Source organism: Physella acuta, unplaced genomic scaffold (assembly GCF_028476545.2).
Source record: "Physella acuta isolate Inbredline_101_S28 unplaced genomic scaffold, ASM2847654v3 ptg000160l, whole genome shotgun sequence".
In the NCBI taxonomy this organism is placed as follows: Eukaryota; Metazoa; Mollusca; class Gastropoda; family Physidae; genus Physella; species Physella acuta.
This window is the reverse complement of record NW_026731679.1, coordinates 14,982-34,527: the sequence shown is the minus strand read 5'-3', so window position 1 is coordinate 34,527 and position 19,546 is coordinate 14,982. Positions and strand designations below refer to the sequence as shown.

General features: G+C 31.4%; 1 protein-coding gene and 1 long non-coding RNA gene across 2 annotated transcripts in view; one reads left to right on the top strand and one right to left on the bottom strand.

Moving 5' to 3' along the window:
• LOC131935787 (zinc finger protein 883) overlaps positions 1 to 18,249 on the bottom strand; it is a 37,311-nt gene extending 19,062 nt beyond the window's left edge. The window contains exon 1 of the mRNA XM_059292437.1: positions 18,179 to 18,249. The gene's annotated coding sequence lies outside the window, so the exon portion shown is untranslated. The remainder of the gene's footprint in view (positions 1 to 18,178) is intronic.
• Positions 11,783 to 13,036, top strand: LOC131935788 (uncharacterized). The gene is made up of 3 exons (XR_009385980.1): positions 11,783 to 12,028; positions 12,318 to 12,363; positions 12,691 to 13,036. It is a non-coding gene; the product is annotated as an uncharacterized LOC131935788 (long non-coding RNA).
• Positions 18,250 to 19,546: the final 1,297 nt, after the last annotated feature.

Genomic DNA, 19,546 nt, shown 5'->3' with positions numbered 1-19,546 from the left:
GCAATGCTTATCACTAATTAACATCTTCTATAAGTTCTGTACAAAATAATTTAGGGACTCACGCTGGTTAAAAGCCATTTTATTGCTACCTATGTAATAAGCTATACAGCCAGTGACAATCCTTAACCTACCACATGCAACATGTTCATCTAGTCTATTGATTCAGTCACAGGAATCTGACATTCGACTGCCTGATTTATTTATGTTTTATTTATGTATCTTGGTAATTATCAAACCAATACAGCATTTTGATAGTAGTGACAGTTTGATTTTGAATGATGACTGTTACATTTACCTTTTTTTTAACTTTTAATATTATTTAACTTATTTTATTTTTAGTTCATGTAAATTATCAAACTTTATTTAAATTACCACAAATTCTATCAATTTTAAGAAGCATCAATATTTTGCATAATAAAGGTCTTAATGTTTTGTACTGGGCTTTGTCCATCAGTAGAGGTAATGTCACAATTAGCTGTGTTTTAACACTATCTTAACTAACCAAATTCTCCTCTTTATTTCTAAAGAGCTAATTATTACACACATTTTTTTTTATTTTCTGTTTTTTTTTTTAATTTACATTAATTTGGTTTAAAATTGTCAATTAAATAGTTAATTCTGTCTAATCTGAAATATAGGCCTATTTTTGTTTCTTTTAAGTTTTATTTACCTGTTGGATTCTTTAAAGTTGGTAATTGTGTTTATTAATTCTCAGCAGTATATCATTATTGTTGAAATTCATTTCTAATGCTGTTGGTGTTGGGTTGCATTTTTTGTTGTTGTATGTGTCATGTTGTTTGTAGGGGGGGGGGGGGGTTATTGTGGATCAGAGGAAATTGATGTTTTTTCCCCCCATTAAAATCATGTAATCCAAAGTCAAACACATAATTTGCAGTAAAAGGGCATGTGTACCCAGTGCGTGTACATGGTGCTTCACCCCAAAAATATATGTCTATATCTACATCTATATCTGTACCAGTATATATATATATATATATATATATATATATATATATATATATATATATATATATATATATATATATATATATATATATATATATAATTTACAAGGTCTACATTATAGGCCTATAATACAGTTGCAATTGGTGTCACTATACTTCAATTTTATGTGCCTGATACAAGCTATTATATTGTTATTTTTAGACATCTTAATATATCTTTCTCTACCTAAAGAGGATTTAAATTCAACAAGATATTTCAGTTTTTGTATATGTACTGTAAATCATAAAAAGTAAATTAATACTGGGATTTTTTTATCATCTTAATGGTCATGATTAGAGTTCTACTTCAATGCAGAAAAAGCTAACATAATATTAAGAACATTATCTTTTTCCCATTGGTTTCAGAATGCACTTGTTCAATAAAGCTATTATCAGTTTTTAATTTTAAGTCACTGCATTCCAACTTTTAAATTTCTTTTTCAAACTATTAAGCTTTTATTTAGTATCCTAATGTTTTTGCATTGTTTGTTCTAGGCAAACTTCATCAGAGAATTTATTGTGTTATTTCCAAAAAAATATTTTTAAAGCTCAAAGCCTTATCACACGCTGTACTAATTATAAAATTGTGCATAGAATTACAAAATGTTACATATGTTGTCATTGGTAAAAGTTTTAAAAGTGGAGAAGAATCTACATTAAAGACATATTTTATGCAAAAGCTTTTAAAAAAGAAAATGTGTGAGCTATTTTATGTAGATAAGATAAATGTTATCTAAATGATCATATTAAATGACAAATGGAGAATTAATTTATAAATGCAAGAAATGCAATTACATAACATGTCCTTGATCTGCCATGAAGCCACACTGTAAGATAAATCAGATCCTGAAACAGGAAAATTGTCAAGATGAGGTTGTTAAAAAATTATACATTTGTTTTATTTACATAAAAGTTTTTGATAGTCAGTACCCCTGTCATTACATCAGTTTGTCCATACACCTTTGCCACTTTATATAATATGTAGTTTAAAAAAACGTATATGAAAAAAAAATTTACCTATCACACTTCTATAAACTGCCATCGAGTCTAATGATTCACTTAAAGCCATCTGAGTTTAGCTATCAAGACTTAAACCCCATTTTTATTTATCTATGTTAGTATTTATCAAACTTGTGCAACACTTCTACAGTTAGATTTTAAAGTGTATACTGTACCTTAGTTCAAATATCTGTTTCTTTACTCACTTGTCATATCCAACACAACATTTTACTAAATTACTACATGTAGCTAAGGTGGATATTAGGTCTTTATGCACATTTACATATGCATTGTGTACTGTTAATTTAAACAGAAAAAAAACATGATGAAAACAAAAGTATTTCTGCTTTTCCTTACTAATTTTTTTCATATTGCTGATTCTGTAATTTTTCAACTAACTTGATGCACATTTTTAATGAGGATTTAAGCCTTCAGTTTTAAAAATTATATTAAAAATGTGTGTAGAAATTCAATTTAGTCTGCAGTGTTACGGATAGTATTAGAAGTATTTTTATTAAGAATTATTAATAAAACTTATTATACATTCATATATATTTACTATATTTTTATAAAATGTCACGTAAAATTGGAAAAGCATCAGTTTTCCACAATAACATTTTAATTTTTCTCTAGGCTTTGTTATTACTTGCAGCAAGCACGACTAAAATTAGAAACGTTTACACTACATTAAATTTATTTTTGTCATTGTATCTATAAAGTTATTTTTTAAAATTAATAATCATTTTTCATTATCAAAAATGTGTATTTTATTTTAAGTTGTCAACTAATAAGCGGTATTATGAATAATCGGATAGTTTTGTTTATCAATATTTTTCCCTGTTTGCTTTTTAGTTATTGTTAATTTCTTAAATAAATATTGACACTACTTTTGTCACAGCAATAAAATGTGATAATTTTTAGATTCCATTTGAGTTGTTGTGTGTTGCAATCAATTTCTATTTCACCATTATGCATGTGACATGCTTTTAGCTGTGTTGTTAAATGAACCAACAATTTTTACAACAATACTAAGATAAAATAACTTAATTTCATGTGGCAAGAACAAACTTACAAATGAGTTAACTCCATTGCTCAGTCAAGATAAAGCAGGCTGTTTTTAAATGCGGACCACACAGGGTGACACCATTTAGGGGAGTAACACCAAGAAAAAAAAGGGCAAAATGTATACAGAAAAATGAAAAATTTCACTTAAATAATAATTAGAGTGAGTTAAATAGTCTTTTAAGAGGAAAGTTGACCAATCCCGACAAGGGCGGAGAGGGGGTCGGGAGGGTGACACAATGACGTAAACCTGCTAATGATAGAGAAAACATGCTACATCCAGCTGAATTTATAACCGACTATAGATAAAAATCGCTAGTGTTATCTGAGAACAGATTGTGCACTTTGTGTGCAGTTGGGCTATAAAAGTTTATGGTAAAACCATTTTTTTTTGAGAAAACGACTCACTACTGCAAAACATCCTTAAGTCAATCATTTTTAAAAATTTTTTTTAACTTGTAATTGATAAAAATAGAAAAACAAGTGTTTAAAATGTCAAATGTTTCCTTTGTAACTGGAGTCCTAACAAGCAAAAGTTATCTGACACTGACCTTACCTAACTTGCAGGTACAGGCTTTGGAGCATCACAAGAGAGTAAAATACACCCCAGCATTCAAAACAGATTGGCCTCCTTGGAATTTACATACAGAAAGTGTTGTTAGAAATAGAAAGACAATAATAATAAAATTTGACACACACTTTAGCCATTTTATTTCTTAAAATTTTCACGTTAAAATTTCTAATAATTCACTACATTAGAATTTACATTACAAGGCTATTTTTTTAAATAGTAAGGAATACAAATACAAAATTAAATGACAACTAGTCAAAAATTACATTATGTTGAAACGAAGATACCAAAATGTAACAATTGCAGCTTAAGTCTTTCTTTTCTTCAAATTTATTATTTTATGCTGTTTTTGTAAAAAAAAAATGTTATTTTACGACATTGAAATGTGTGGTTAATCTTTAAATTGTACAGCCTATATGAATATGTGAAGAAAATTGTTTTATACTCTTTTAAATCAAATAGCATGCAGAGAGGAGTCTGAGATTTGGCATAAAGTTCATATTAAGAAGGTGCGAAGAAAGATAAAATCTATATATAACAGGTTACAATTGCATTTGAATATAATTTTAAAAAAAAAACATTTAGCAAAAGTAAGGAAGTGACCATAAGCCTTAGCAATGGTTGGAGCAACATGAAACTTGGGGTTAGTTCCATAAGACATGTAAATAGTGGGGAGGGAGGGGAAGTTTTTACATGTGGTCTGTTTGAGTTAAACATTGCATCCAGTAGCGTTTGGTCATAGGATTTGTGATTCTATACCTCTCAATATAATGATTAAGGACATTTAGCAAAAGATGAAAAATTTTTACAAAAAATATTTTGTCTGCTCAGAAGTTTTGATGTCACTGTATCTATTGGCCAGATGCCACTGTGACTGCTGGCCTGATGTCATTGTACTTGTCTAATGGAGGTTGTTTTACCTGTCAACCTGATATTCTGTCTTGTTGCTGTATGTCTGACTGAGCTGTTTGTGAGTAGTGTAAATGTGTAAAGTTATGAATGATAATCGTATTACAGTACTTATATTGTAAACATCTGGTAAATGTAAATAATACATTGAAGTTGAACAGCGTGTTTTATTTTAGTTAGCTTCTGTTATTGTTAATGTGTAATTGGTTTGATCAGAATTGGTAAACTCCCTTGTCCCAATGAATGTGCATTGTCAATTTTATATAATCTGAAACAGGCAAATTAACTGTGTGGCCTGAACAAAACCATGCACGTATAAAAATAAAACGCTGGGTCTCAAAAGTGATAGCTTACTTCTTCTATCATACATATTTACAAATAACACAAAAAGAAGTAGGATACATAAAGAAAAAAATGTACACATGCAGCTGACATAATAGAATAAATTTCATTTTTACAGTATGTATAATAATTGTCAAGGTATACTCTTTGACTAAAGAACCTTTTCATAATACAAATACAAAAATGTATCAACTATGACCCACTTTTGGTTAACCACTAGTTAAATTTATGTGCAGAGAAAAAAATTATAAGAAATTTAATAATAAAATTTGCTATAGATATTGTTTGTTTATTTTTAAAAATGGCATTAAATTACTTTTAAGTTATGATGAATTTCTTTGACAAATAAAGAAAACATTTCCTTACCAACATCACATTCCTCTGTCTTATTTATAGAATTAATTTTTTAGAGTATTTAAATTGGATATTTAAGAAAATCTTTTGAGAAAAACATAATTTAGACTATGACTTCTAGAAAATCTTTAATGACAAATACCACATTCATGTGGCTTGTCTCCTGAATGAACTTTTTTTATGTGCACTTAATTGAGAACGTTGAAGAAACCATTTATAACCAAAAAAAAAGCTTTTTAAGTGTAGTTAAATAACTATTCTAAGTAAATCATTTAGGACAAACATCAAATTCATATGGCTTTTTTTTCCCAAAAGAACAAAATCATCTCTTAATAAATCACATTTCCAAGCAAACCTTATTATAGGACAAACACTACATTCATCGTGATTCAGGTGGCCTTTCAACTGAATGAATCTTTTTATGTGCTCTTAAATTAGAACTTAGAGAAAACCTTTTATGACAAACATCACATTCATGAGGCCTTTCTCCTGAATGAGTCTTTGTATGTTTACCTAAGGTACAACTTCGAGTAAACCTTTTATGACAAACATCACATTCATGTGGCCTTTCTCCTGAATGAACTTTTTTATGTTCTCTTAAATGAGAACTTTGAAAAAACCTTTTATAACAAACATCACATTCATGTGGCCTTTCTCCTGAATGAACATTTTTATGTTTACTTAAGCTAGAACTATCTGAAAACCTTTTCAGACAAACATCACATTCATATGGTTTAGAATGATACATTTTATGTCTTAATAGATCTTTTTTCTCCACAAAGTATTTACAACAAACATCACATTCATGTGGCCTTACTACTGAATGAACCTTTTTATGTCTTCTTAAATAAGAACTTTGAGCAAACTTTTTATGACAAACATCACATTCATGTGGTTTATCTGCAGAATGAATAATTTTATGTTGTAATAGATCTTTCTTCTCCACAAAGATTTTATGACAAACACCACATTCATGTGGCCTTTCTCCTGAATGAATCTTTTTATGTTGACCTAAGTTAGAACGTCGAGTAAACCTTTTATGACAAACATCACATTCATATGGCTTATCTCCAGAATGAACATATTTGTGGTAACTTAAACGAGAACTATGAGAAAACCTTTTATGACAAACATCACATTCATATGGCTTATCTCCAGAATTATATGCCATTTCTCCTGAATGCTTCCTTTTATGTGTACTTAAGTTAGACCTTTGAGAAAACTTGTGATGACAAACATCACATTCATATGGCTTTTCTCCAGAATGAACATATTTGTGTTTACTTAAACCAGAAATTTGAGTAAACCTTTTATGACAAACATCACATTCATGTGGCCTTTCTCCTGAATGAACATTTTTGTGTTGTAATAAATGTATCTTCTGACCAAACTTTTTATGACAAACATCACATTCATGTGGCCTTTCTCCTGAATGAACATTTTTATGTACTCTTAAATAAAAACTTTGAGAAAACCTTTTAAGACAGACCTCACACTTATATGGCTTATCTTCAGAATGAACATCTTTATGAATATTACTTTTAGAACTTTGAGAAAATGTTTCATGATTATAAACAATTTTATTTCTGTTGTCCCTAGACAATTGTAGATTTTCTTCAAGTCCATTTTCTTGTTTATCCTCAAAACATAAAAATTCTGTTGTGAAATCTTGTTTTAAATTTTCAGAAGGTGATAATTCTGGTTTTAAATTTTCAGATGTTGAAATAACTGCTGATGCAGCAGGTTTCTTATTACTTTTTTCAATTGAACATGTAATTTCAGGTTTTACATCTTGAGAATTATTAAATGACATGTTAGGTTTTATATCCTGAACATTAAAAAATGATAATTCTGGTTTTATGTCATTAGAAGAAGAAAATTCTGAATTAACATCAGGTTTAACATCTTGAAAAGTTTTAAATGACATGTTAGGTTTTATTTCCTGGAAATTAATAAATGTCAATATCTCTGTTTTGATGTCAGCAGAGGAAGAAAAGTCTGGTGTAACATCAGGTTTAACATCTTGAGTGGTTTTAAATGTTATGTCAGGTTTTATATTCTGAGAATTATAAAATGTCAATAATTCTGTTTTGATGCCAGCAGAAGAAGAAAAGTCTAGTGTAACACCAGGTTTAGTATCTTGAGTGGTTTTAAATGTCATGTCAGGTTTTATATTCTGAGAATTATAAAATGACAATAATTCTGTTTTGATGCCAGCAGAAGATGAAAATATGGTCAATAGATCTGGTTTCAAATCTTCAGAAGATGAAAACTCTGTCAATTCATTTGAATGTATATCTACAGTAGATGAAACTGCAGCTAACACATCTGTTTCCACCTCCATGCTGGGCAGCTTCTTAGATATGAACTGATGATTTAAAAAATGTAAATGTTAAACTGGTGATTAAATAACCAAAACAACTTATTACTAATAACATGGCAAAATTTGTAACACATGCCAGACTTGTCTGATTACTAATGATTACTTAGTCAGATGTAATTTTAAAATGGACAACCAGTAATGCAAAGCAATCAGGACTGCAGATTAATATCTTGAGCTTTCAGTTTCGTAAAATTCTTTTTAAAAATAGAAATACTAAGATATTAATAATAACAAAATCTAAACTTGATTTGCTTTTGTTAGTTTTCAAATGTTAGTAATAAGTGCTTAATCTTATCCGAATATGTAATAAAAGTTTTAAAATTAATTTTAATTACAGTTCTAAACTGTCATAAACAGCTTTATAAACATTTGATTTCTTCAGGCAGCTTGGCACTAATTTGCACTTGAACTTAATGTTTTTTAGTTTTTAGACAATATTTGTACACAATAGGACTTGTAAGTTCTTGTTCTCTCTCACTTAAATTCAAGTCCTGTTAGCCGGGGAGAGATAAAAAAAATTGGAACTAAATCAATTGTTGTGAACGGGATTTATATTGATAACAAAAAACATAGCAGCTTCAAGATTTAAAAATCATTAACAGCTCCCATAATGCAACAATTGTAAAAACTTTCAATGCTATTTTATTCGTATGGCTGGGAACTAATATATGTGCATGCATAAAAGTTTTGTGGCGTTAATTATACGGATTTATTAATTTGTTTAAAGTTAGTGCAAGGAAGGCTAGGAGACGTTACTGTTGCTCTACTCAACTGGCGCAGCTGCTTTAAACTACGGAAAGAACACAACACTAATAGTGTCATCTTCCAATTTTACAGTATGAAGAAATGAACTATTTGATTTAGATCTAGATTCTATAAATCTACTTATCAAGACATACACTATGAAATAAATAAAATTTTCTATGTCAAAAGAATACAAATTACTATAAAAAACAACCTAATGACCATTGAACAGCAGGGTTTTTAACGGGATCATTTAAGTCTCCAAATCAGTGTGTACATTTAATATGGTATTGTGTTGACTAATAATGTATATAATTCAGTTTTAATTTTTCTAATAGGTATTGGTAGCGTATGTTATTTTAAATGTGTTGGATTTTTAGCTATTTCTTTGCTTTGTCACTAATATCGTTCAAGGTTACATTAAAATAAAATGATAAAAAAATCAATGAATAGACAATTTATTATAGTATTAGATTAGACATTAGATCAAGATCTTTCTAGATCTAATTAGTATGGTTGCATAATCTGCCGTCGCTAGTAATGTAGGAATACTGTAACTAATGAATATATTATTGCATAGTGTACTAAAAGACTAAAGATAATTGAATATTCAACAACAGTTACGGGTTAAATCAATACAAATTTCCAGAAATTAACGTTTAACAACGATGTTCCAGATACTAAATTTGCTAATAAAAACAGCAGCCATCTTATGAAACGGCGGTGTTGAGAAAAATGACATATTTCTTTTTTTGACAGCCGAATAAGAAATAGATTATAATTCTCCTACAAACTTTAGGTTGATCTAGGGTTTCTTTTAGAGGGAGATCTCATTATAGAACGGGTGTTTTTTGTTGTTATAATAATGGATGGTGGGGATGGGTAAACATCAACAGCTGAACAAAAAAATCGGAAACTGATGAAAGCTGGAAGCAAACATGCAACAAACATGTAGTATGCAAATGTAACTAATTAAACCTATTTTATAAACACAACAACCGTACTCAGAAAAGTGTAGGCCTAAGAGTAGGCCTATTGGGAAATTTTTCCTAATTATCATAGAATGATAAAACGGACACAGATTGTTCCTATAATATACCCCATTGATAAAAATACCAAATTTATCATTCTAGGCCTAATAGTTTTTTTTATATGAATTTTCAAAGTTATGTGTTCAACTTGTTATGTTTCATTGTAAACTGAATTTGAGATGTGTGATTGGCTTTAAACTTGCATACCAATGTTGCTATTAAAGATATAATGATAAAACTTTGCACATTTATACTCAATGATATAGGCAATAGAAGTCTACAAATAAAATAAAAATTAGAAAAAAGATAGCTAGAAATAATGAAGTCAAATTAAGGGGTGTGGCACTGTTCTATAGTGACTGCCATAAGAGGATTTCCAGACTGCACAGCTAGGTTGCTATTCCATATACCATCATGAAACTTTAAATATTAGGACTAGAGAATGTAAAAAATACAAACATGCAAGTAAAATAAACATAGCTAGAGGAAAACTATAAATAGTGAACTTAAATATGGTACAGCGCAATTAGACTATGATGATTAACTACAGGCTAATATATTGTACTTCTTTGCACTATAAAAATAAAGATTAAACTTTACATACTGATTCTGGTGTAAGTAATAAGAATGCTAGTATACATATTGTACAGGTAATGTATTGAGTTAGAACTTACAAATATAGCACAATGATCAAGATACTTAATGATTTGCCATAAACATTGCATTTGTCAGTGTATGACATGGTAAAAATGTTATTATTAATTTAGAAAATGTTGGTTCTTGTAATGTTTCTGATGACAAGTGTTGAGATGTGCTAAAAGTCAAAGATTGACATTTCACAGTATTTTTATTAATAAAATGTTTACTGAAGTCGACATGTCATTTAATAAATTCTTAAAATGACATTAATGAAACTGTTCATGTTTTCTTTCTATTATAGTTGCCTTTAACTAAAACTGTTATGCAGTGCAGCTTATAAAATTGGGCATTATCATTTATTAATTTAGACCCTTTATAGATCTAGATAGGCCTGTCAGTATTTACATTTAGGCCTAATAGTTTTTTTTTATATATTTATATTACACATCTCTAGACCCAATATTATTTCAGTGTTTTCATTTCCATTTAGATCTAGATTCTATTTTATTTTAATTTTTTGCCAGAAATATAGATTTATTTCTACTTGAAAATGCCTTTATAATCTATTTATCTGCAATCGTTAATTCTAGTTTGCAGTATCTAGTTAGTGGTATTAAGAAGGTTAATAAAAATTTGGCTAATTTAAAATTTTATAATTTAGGCAGCAATTATCTACATTCTTTCCATTTTTAATTTAATAATTTAGATATAGATCTTAAGTATATTTATTTTAAAGCCCATTTTATTGTAACAGTCCATTTAAAAAAACAAACAGCTATTAAAAAACAGTATGCGCATATCTATTAAGATCTCGTAACTCAGCCATCATTATGAAATTACGCACGCTTTCTTGTTCCTACCCTACGAGTTTTATCGCACTACTCCTCATTGCCCCGTGCTTAAAAACCCTTAAAATCGACATTTCTGTTTATCCAAATGGTTGGCATGTTATTAAGACCTATTTTCATTCAATTTAGATGATTATTTATATCTGATTTACTTTTCAATGCACCAGTTCGGTAGCGTCGGCATATCGACAAATATTTGCTATTATAGTTGATCGCTTTCGGTATTGGACATTGTAAAACGGGAGCTAATTAATTTATTAGTATGTATGTATATTTAATTTCGAATGTTCAAATGAAACACAATTTTTAAAGATTTTGACCTACATATACCAAATTTTCCTACTCGGCCTTGCCCCGGAAGCAAGGTAAAATTCTATTGGCTGGCGGACTCGGCATTATTAGTGTTAAAATTTTCGATTCACTAGCTAGTTTATCGCTTCCGGCGTGCCTAGTGATGAACTGAATCTTGTTGTGGATTTTCAATCAGCTGTTTACAAACTCTTTAGACAAATCTCATCGTATCAAATGTTTTTGTCGGTTTAATAATGTTTAAACTGTTCAGAAGTAGCGTGATTTCATACCAGCCACCATTCTCTGTTGATTCACTGCTACTAGATTTAGTCTACACAAGCCTACCGCAAACGACAAGAGTACAGAGTTTCTTCCAGGCATCTCTTCGGGGGGGCGAAGCCCCCCCGAAAAATTTTTACCGCCCCCCCGAACGAAATGAAATTTATATAATTTATATAGAAAATATATACTTTTAACAGTGTCCGCCCCCCCGAAGAAAGTTTACCGCCCCCCCGAAGATTTCAAGTGCCCCCCCGGAGAAAAAAGTCTGGAAGAAACACTGCAAGAGTAAGCAGTGTGTTACGTGTGTGTGTAGTAAGTTATTACACAGCAAGAAATACACTATCATCCTGTGATCGAACCCATAACAGACTTATCAGATAGAACGATTTTGGTAATAACTTAAGTAATCCCCGGGTGAAGCTGGCCTGCATATGTTACAAGTGTCCTAATGTGTAACAAAGATAAAAGAGTACACAACAAACTAGGCTCATGTGGTTGATGTTCTACAGCTGATTATGACAACTACAGCCTTAATTTTGTTTACAGAATAGATGCACGGACATCAAGCAGTGAGTGTTTCAATATCCATTAAACTTTTTGAATTTAAAGATTAATTAGTAGGCCTACATATTTTTTTTTAAACATCTTATTTAGGTTAGTAGACCTGTTTGTCATTAGACTCATTACTGGTTCAGATACTAGTTCAAAAGATTTTTATCTCCTCAAACTAATGAATCAAATTCTATTCAGTGATTCTCCTAATCTTATATTCATACAATATATCATTTTAGTTTTATGATTACTTTTCTTTTTACATTTGTATATTTTATTAATAAATTCATTTCACCTATGATTTAGGCCTATAGTGTGTGTTGAAAACCCTGCAAGTTGACCCTGGTTCAAGGTAACTTTCCCTACACATAATTTTGTTTCACATAACAATATCTGGAGATAATGATTGAAGAGCTAGTGACCAAGTGAACTCAGTGAAAGAATATGGCAACTTTTAAATACTGCAAAAAGGAGAATCATGTATCCGAGTGACTGCAAACCGCTTTTCAAAATCTTGTTCTGGACCCAAAACAGTTGTAAAATTTATTTATAGCTTATACCTTACAATGATTTTTCAGCTTAGTTTAGGATTCAATAAATATTCAATGCAAAATGTGTTTGTGGTAAAGTGTGGTTTTTTTTTGTCCACTAAAATAACTTGTTCTACTTTCCTTTATAGAATTGACCTTTGCTAAGAGAAAGCCAAGCAGTATGAAACCAGACAATAACTTGGAAAAAGAGCATTTATTTTGGTCAGTGCACATGTATTAACAGGAAGAGATAAAGAGAGCTGAAGAGATGAATAAATCAATTAGTTATAGTGGTTGCAAGGATTAAAAAAACAAACCATTGAAACATTTTGCCGGACAACTAATCTGAAAAAAGAAAATGCTAGATGGCAGGAAAAAGTAGCAGTTGCCAAAATGAAATGTGAATATGCTTAACAAAATAGAACTGTTAGGAGTGGTTCAGGCCATTTTTTGAATCAGCTTATTTTAAGAAAAATTTTTTACCTTTACGCATTATCTTTGTACAACAATTTTTTTACTTTATTATTTAAAATGTACTTGCAAGTTTAATACTTCATTGCATGATTATATGTTAAATAAACCTGCATAAATTAAAACCAAATTTTGTTAGCATTTGTTAGGTTGTGAATGAAATTTTTCATTTTTCTTTAGTTTTTTGCGTTTTTCTCAAAACGCTAAAATTCACTCTTCAAATCCCTACTCCTATTAGTTCTGCATGTATTGTAATGAAACTTAGCCTGATTATTCTTCTAACATTTATAAACAACTTCTATAAAGCGTTTTTTTAAAGATTTTTCGGTAATCTATCGTTTTGGGTACGTAAAATCGCCCGCGGCTATTTATGTACGAAAACGTTACCTCATTGTCAAGGCATTAATAGAAGTATATTGTCATACTTTTGTGTCAAATATTATAGATAAATGAATAATAAACCTAAATCAATGGCTAAATATATCGATATAGGCCAGAAATTAACTTTAAACAGCAGTGTCTGAGAGCAAGATTTGCTATATAAACAGCAGCCATTTGTAAAATAGAGTGGCTTCCCCCTGAATCTGGCGCTAAAAGCTTATAAAAATAAAACTTAGACAAGATGGCTGCTATAGTAAATGAGCATGGTTGCATCTGTTGGAAACATCGCTAGTCTTCATTTATTACGGAAAAGTTTTAATTCAATTGTTTAAAATCAGGTACATAAATGAATCAAGGAAACATTTTTGAATTTTTTAATACATAAATCCTCCTCAAAATGTGAAATAATTATTAAAATTTAAGGAGTCACCTGTTTTTCACATTACAAATCGCGGGCGATTTTACGTACCCAAAACGATAGATTACCGATTTTTCTTACTTTAGATTTTATGGACTGAAATATGTTGAATTTGAGCAAATTTCAGCTTTTTTTAACAGTTAAAAATAATTTTTCTGAACCATTTTCTAAAAAAATACTTATAGAAAGAAAATATAGAAAGTTTCAGGCTAACATCACTCTACAAAATGCTTGCATTTCTGTGTGTTTACCTCCAGTGGTTGCTGAACCTTAGCATTTTGAAAATGATAAACAAAAATCCAATATGGCGGACGTAAACATGGCAACTAAAAAGATTTTTCTTTTTCGATACCATTTTAAAAAATCCCATTGAGCATACAGTATATGGGTGAAGTTTCGGTGAATTTGCTTGACTAATAACAAAAAAGAGTTTGTCCTGTAGCTCCTAGCCTTAAGACGGCAGTTCAGTTTTTCCCAAGAGTACTCGACAAGAATAGCGTGTATTAATTAAAACCATATATCTCGGCCATTTTAAGGCATGGCGTCTATTTAGTTAGCATCTCACATTAAAATAATGATGAGATTTTGCAATATTAGCAGTTTTTCCATTTGTCGTGTATAGGACCCCTAAAAAACCCCGCAAAAACAAGTGACGTTTCAGGGTCAGAGGTCGTCCCGCCATCTCAGCAATGAGCTAGACTATTATATAGGCCTACCTATAGACATAAAAATAAGGACGGGTAAGGCAAGAGCAGTCTTCAACCAACTAAAACATGTTTGGGGTTCGGGAGATTTAACCCTTAGAATAAAAATCCGGATCTTCAACACACTAGTAAAACCTGTTTTACTCTATGGAGCCGAGACATGGAGAATAACTGCTATAAATAAGAAGAAAATACAATCATTTATAAACGCATGTCTCAGAAAGATCCTGCGAATTCGCTGGCCTAAAACCATCAGAAATGATGTTCTATGGCAACGGACAAATCAACTGCCAGTGGAAGTAGAGATCCTCCAGAGAAAATGGAAATGGATTGGCCACACACTCAGGAAGCCTGTATCCAGCATAACAAGACAGGCCCTCACCTGGAATCCACAAGGCAGGAGGAAGAGAGGCAGACCAAGAAAGACCTGGAGACGTGACCTGGAAGAAGACACCAAGAAGATTGGATACACCTGGGGACAGTTGGAGAGACTAGCCCTGGACAGAGACGTCTGGAAAGCTCTTGTCAGCGGCCTATGTCCCAGTAGGGACGACAGGCAAACATGACATGACCTATAGGCTATTTAATAAATTATATATATAAAGAAAAAAACAGGCCCCGCACGGAAGGTTGGCCATAGGCCCCGCATATGCCTAACGCCAGCTCTGAAGTTACTTCTCCCTCACATTGATTACTAGATCTAGATCTACTGCCGTTGAATTGATTACGCTAAAATCGAATAGATTACCTATTTACCTAGATTAGAATTAGATAAGATACTTACTAGACTGTTTGAAAGCGTCCTTGGTTGCTAACCAGAACATGGCTACATCACCTTGGCCTACAATTGGGCAATTTTTTCTGCTTTGTTCGAGAGACCACCTTAACATTAAGTTTAAAAATAATTATCACGCGACCATGGAGGTCAAACGGAAACATGGGTATAGTTTGAGTTGTTTAAAAACTTTGAATAAATGACTGTTAGGTGTCTAAATGGCACTGTAAGGTAGAGTATTATTAGATTGATCGTTTAGTGAAAAAATATTGTAATTATTTTGAATCCATTTTAAGAAATCGGCATCCAAAAAAGGTCACTGAAAGCACGTAATTTTTTTATTGTGACGTCATCGCTATTGTTACGGAAGCTGTACAGTAGTATCCTCTCGCTGCTTATATAATTGTGTTTTCTTTTCACTTGACACTCTTTTTCAGCTTATTTTGCTAGCGTAATTAGACTAATTAAGCCTCATTATGGATATTTCACCTTGCTTTTGGATTATACTATGACTCTAAAACCACAACGATCTTTTATTTTTATTTTTTTTTTGTTGTTCCCTGGAATTAGATTTAGTAGTGAGCGTTGGTCTTTGTGTGCTTATTTAGTAAAAATATTTAGGCCTAATTATTTGTTTTCAAATTTGTTATAGCTTAATTAATTTGTCTTAATTTCTTATTGATTTCATAAATTTTAATTAGGCTAATTATAATATTATTTGCACTGGTCTTCGTTGATACATTTATTAGGCTTAATAATGTTAATATTATAACGATTTTAGAGGCCTGATAAATTAAATAATTTTAGCGTTGGGTCTAAGTTTACATTATTAATTAGTACTTAGTAACCAAGTACGCATGGACTAGGACATGTGTGCTGTGCCCGTGCTGTGGCGGGCGATGCCTCTCTCGCTGACAAACCAGCGCGAGCGAGTCGTGTGTCACACTTGGTCTGTGTCGAGGTTTGGAATGCATAGGCATAGGCCTAATTCTCGCTCTCGGTGATTAATTTTAATGCGCTGACATTTGAAAAATCAAATAGACACACATCTTAATTAAATACATTTAATGTGAACTTTATATTAATCTAGACCTACAATTCTTATTATAATTTGGGATAACAAAGTACTTGGACTAGATTTTACGCATGCACATACTGTGCTGTGAGTTTTCTCTCGCTGGTTGACAAAAGAATGCAGGCGGGCTGGCGATGTTTGTACTTTGCATATAGCTTCGCTCACGTGGGATCATTTTAGTGCGATTGGCCTCTTTTTATTTTATAGGCCTAAGTAATTATATTTGATAGGCTAACTTTTCTGGTTGACAAAACTACGCGAGCGAGATGTCTGTCACTCGCACCGTCCGTGACGCTGTTTAGAATGTATTTCTCGCTAACTTGATGAATTTGAATGCTATTGCAGTGTTTTTTAAAATAAATCAAATACTTACAAATCTTTACATTTTAAACTGAGCATAGACAAAACTTTGTAAATAACACACCTGTCCCAAGTCAAGTGAGAGAAGAGGGTTAGATTAATTTTACAATGACATCGCTATATTTTATGAATTTTCCTAATTAAGCATTGCTAAAACACACTAGTTAATAAAACATGCATGGGATTGAATATCTTTAAAAAGATTAGATCTATACTATATATTCTTAAACATGTTTTTCATTAATTTGGGTTAAGTTTTCCTTTTTAAACACCCTTCCATTTAAAAAAAAATAAAAATATTTAAAAATTCTAGAACTAGATCTAGATCTAATTCCATTATGTGATTTTTATTCTGACGAAGACAGTGTCCATACGAATAGAAATGTGGTAATAAAATCAAATGTACTGTGCATATTCTGCTAAAATCAAATCAGCTGCAAGGTCCATCCTGCAGAGTTCTCCTCTTCAGATAGACACATGGTTGTCACGGATTATTTTGATTTGCAAAGCTGGGAGTGGCCAATTAATAAAAATCAGTAATTAAGCTCCAAATGAGTTTATCAGAAACAAATTAAGTATTTGATAGATTTAAGATTGATCTTTAGTTTTCATTCTATAATTATAATTATTATAATAATATAATATTATAATAATATAAGTTAGTTTAAAGTTAGTGAGCCTCGCTACTAAGTACTAGATCTAAGTAATACCTGCTGGATCAAAATTTATTTATAAGAAATTATTAGTCCCCCTAGATCTATACAATACTGGGTAAAATCACGATATAGCGTCGGAAATTATTGGGTAATGTTCGTTGAGTTTCGGTAACATTCGTTACTGTAAACCATACTTTATTTGACCGGTGAAAGAAAAATAAAGTCAAGTGCATTAAATTAATGTTTTAACTTAATTTAATGTTTAACTGACATAAAATTAGCAACAATTAGTAAATCTAAATATTATTAATAAAGTCGAGTGTAGTAATTAATGTTTTTTTTTAAGAAACAGATAAAATCTGCAGAAGATTTGCGACAACCAGCTCTAGATCTAGTTCTGTTAGTAAATAAGACGATTAGGCTAGATTAACTAAAGTTAAAAGTAGTAAGAATAACTAGAATAATGTTTAGTAGCAGCAATAATTAGCACATACACTTAAAATAGTTAGAAATACAAAATAATTAGGAAAACAGTATTTAAAATGCAACTAAAATCAATCCTTGCACATTTTTAAACATTATGTACTAAAAATAATATGGCGGCAAATAAATGATGGTTTACAGTATTTCCGGTGGTTTCCGGAACGGCTCGACAGACTACGCCATGGTTTTACTGTTTTTTACTGCTGTACAGTTCCGGAATAATAACCGACGCTATATCGTGATTTTACCCAATACTGGATCTAGATTCTAGATCCAGATCTATACAATACATTATTATAAAAAAAATAGGTTACTGAAAATTTTTCCCGTTTGAAGCTCCATTAGGCAAGGAATTTTAATCTCCGCTTCTCGTTCACCGCCAGTTGAGCTTATTTTAACAACCGAAACACACCAGAACATTAAGAAAACACGATTTATTTGTTTGTAGGCCTATTGTATTTTTATTTTAACAAATGAATAAAAATAAATAAAAACAACAAAGAGACTGACTGAAAATCTTTGTTTGTTGGTTACAAAAAAAAAGAAATGCATAATTTGTACAAATATGTGTTCCAATTTCAACTTAACTGAATAAAAACATAATAATGCTGCCAGAATGTGAGGCGGGGAGGGGGAGAGGGGGGGGGGGTTGGAGGGGGGTCGCATTTTGTGATGATGTGTGGGTGAGGGTTAGTTTAGAGTTGTAATAGATTGAAATAATTGTGAGGTCAAGGGAACTCACTCTTCTGTATTAGTTATATTTATAATATTGTTATCTTGAGTGATGTCCCTTGGGTACTTCCTCTCGTCCTCTCTGTGTGTTACCATCGTGGTAGTTAGACCCATTAAATGTGTTATATACAACCACAGGCTTCTGTCGTCAATCTATTATAACTGGCGACGAAGGATAAACATCTACTAGAAAGAGCACCTACTTACGCAAAAAAGAGGTTTGCTAGAGCTTATTAGCTAATTATTTCTAGAATTATGGCGCTGTATGGCCAAATAAAAGAATTTGATGCGAATGATGAAATCATTCAAGATTACCTAGAGAGGTTAAGCTTTTACCTAGAAGCAAACAACGTGACGATAGAAGCCAAAAAGAGAGCTGTTTTGTTAACAGTCATAGGGCCTCAACAATTTAGGCTACTAAAAGACTTATGCGCACCAGCCAGTCTAACTACCAAGAGCTTTAACGAGCTGAGCAAATTGCTAACAGACCACCATGCGCCTACCCCATCAAAGTTTTTATGTAGAGCTAGATTTGACAGTAGGACTCGTCAACCAAAGAGTCAATATCAGAATATGTTGCTGCTTTACGTCATTTAAGTAGATTCTGTGAATTTGGAGAAACGCTGTCTGACAGATTATGTGAAAAGTTTGTGACAGGTGTAAACAGCCCTGATATTCAAAGAAAGTTGCTGCTCGAGTCAGATCTAAAATTGGAAAAAGCAATACAACTTGCAACTTCATACCAGCAGTCATCAGATGCGGTGAGATCTTTAGCACCTCCAGGGATCCATGCAGTGAACAGCAGGTTAGTCAATAAACATCAACCCCATCAGAGCATTCCAACTTATGCTAAACACCCTGCTCGTTCAAAGCCTAGATCTAAATCTAGTAATAATTATCAAAAATGTCATCGATGCAAAGGTCCCCATGCATCTCATCGGTGCAAGTTC